Raw genomic sequence first — 2,597 nt, forward strand, 5'->3', positions numbered from 1 at the left:
ACGTTGGCAAAATTGACACTACTGGAACAATCATTGCTTCAGCAAGTGAGGGGGGAGAGGGAGGTAACCAACAGCCCAGGCAATCAGCACCCTCCCCCTGGAGCTGAGTGAATTATCTCCACATAATCCACTTAACCTTTGCCATTGTGGGACCTGGGAAGCTGAAGGTATTTTTAAACTTGAGTCTTTTAATTGCCAGTTTATAGTGTCACTAGTCCAGCTCAGCTGGAGAGAGGATGATTGGAAAATAGTTCCATGAAGCAATAGCTTTTCACCTCGGCTAGGAGTCCTAATTATTATTAGTATTGTGGCTCACTGGCTTCTATGTCTGTAGGGACAGTGATCTGCAGTGAATCCACAGGTGATGGAGTTTCTTTAACTTAATGTTACTCCTGGTTAATGCAGCTAAAATGACATAGGTTTCAAACTGCTTACAATCTTAAACTCAGGTATCACAGATACATTGTCATTAACTGCCAATATGCAGAAAAATCCAAACTATCACAAAATATTGTAGGAACAGCTCTGTAACAGCAAGGTTGAGTAATATGAGAAAACTGGTTTGCAATTTCTATTCTTACCAATCTCCACTTGCTGAAATAATTTATTAAAATCTCACTTAATCCCATTTAAAGGAAAAACAAAAAATACCTTAAGCAAATGCTGAAGGATGCTTGTTGACAGTTTTCCGAAGACAAATTATGGAAAATTTAATTAGAAAGTGATTAGTACAGTAGACTGCAGTAGGCTATGAAAGCCTTCTGATATACTTTTCAGTGTGGCTGCTTAAAATTTAAACAGATTAGTGCTTACCTATTTTACTAATGCATATTCCACTGTGCTGGACTGCGGATATGTCCGCATTTCAGTGACCATCAAACCAAGCAAGCAACCTTGTATATAGTCTTAACAGAGATATCGGGAAATGGAAACTGCACCTTTTCCTTTAGCTGGAATTTCAAAAGAGATAGGTGTTAACAAAGTTTGGCTTCTTTGGAAATCTAAATCTTAGAGTCCCTGAATCACAGAATCATTTGGGTTGGAAGGGACCCTAAAGATCGTCAAATTCCAACGCCTGTGCTGCAGGCAGGGACACCTCCCACTAGATCAGGTTGCTCAAAGACCCATCCAACCTGGCCTTGAATACCTCCAGTGATGGGGCATCCACAGCTTCCCTGGGCAACCTGTTCCAGTGCCTCACCACCCTCACAGGAAAGAATTTCTTCCTAATATCTAATCGAAATCTACTCTCTCTCAATTTAAATCCTTTACCCCTCTTCCTATCACTACACTCCCTGATAAAGAGTTCCTCCCTACCCTTCCAGGTACTGGGAGGCTGCTCTAAGGTCTCCCCAGAGCCTTCTCTTCTCCAGGCTGAACAACCCTGACTCTTTCAGCCTGTCTTCATGGGAGAGGTCCTCTGATCATCTTTGTGCCCTTCCTCTGGACTTGCTCCAAAAGGTCCATGTCCTTCCTCTGTTGAGGGCTCTAGAGCTGGAAGCAGTACTCCAGGTGGGATCCCACCAGAGTGGAGCAGAAGGGCAGAATCATCTCCCTTGACTCGGTGGGTACACTTCAGATATGGCTGGCTTTCTGGGCTGCCAGCACACATTGCCAGGTCATGTTGAGCTTCTCATCAAAAAACACTCCCAAGACCTTCTCCTCAAGGCTGCTCTTAATCCATTCTCTGACCAGCCAGTATTTGTGCTGAGGGTTGCCCTGACCCAGGTGCAGGACCCTGCACTTGGCCTTGTCTAACGTCATAAGGTTCCCACAGGCCCACCTTTCAAGCCTGTCCAGGTCCCTCTGGATGATATCTCTTTCCTCCAACATGTTGATTGCACCACAGAGTTTGGTGTTGTCAGCAAATTTGCTGAAGATGCGGTCAATCCCAATGTCCATGTCACCAACAAAGATGTTAAACAGTACTGGTCCCAATACTGACCCCTAAGGAGCACCACTGTTTAGAATCATATAGGTCCATCTTGTCCTTTTAAGATTTCTGGGTAAAAATGGGACACCAATACCTTTCGCAAATACTCAGCTAATCCTCAGTCCTATAGTTTTTACTCCTTATTCTCTTCCCAATTTTAAGTTTCCCAATCACTGGTAGAGATGATGAGAGCACATGGATGTCTTGCACTGCTGGTTGCTTTTGTGCAAGGATGTGGCAGTCCACCACAGACCTACAATGTTAGTAGCTTTTCAGCAATTCAGATAATGACAGTACATCATGCTTATACCCTACATACCAATCCAGAACTGCCAATGTTACACAATCCCAAAGAAACTGAAGGGGAATTACTAATTCAGCCATCTCCTTGGTTAGCATTCTTCGGTGCATACTCCACCAAAACAAAACCTCCCTATGTGGTATCTTAACATCAGTACAGAAACACAATTATTCTGGGAAATTGACGCCAAAATAGAGTTACTGTTTCTCACCTCTTTGTCATCTCCTTGGTCTGTATTGATGATAAGGAAGCAAACAGCAGTAGTCAGGATTCAGCAACAGCAACAAAGATGATCCAAATGTTCCAACTTCTGCTATTCAAAAATTCAGCATCATATGATGGGAACACGATCATTAAGTTTTC

Source organism: Calidris pugnax, unplaced genomic scaffold (assembly GCF_001431845.1).
Source record: "Calidris pugnax isolate Ruff unplaced genomic scaffold, ASM143184v1 scaffold103, whole genome shotgun sequence".
In the NCBI taxonomy this organism is placed as follows: Eukaryota; Metazoa; Chordata; class Aves; order Charadriiformes; family Scolopacidae; genus Calidris; species Calidris pugnax.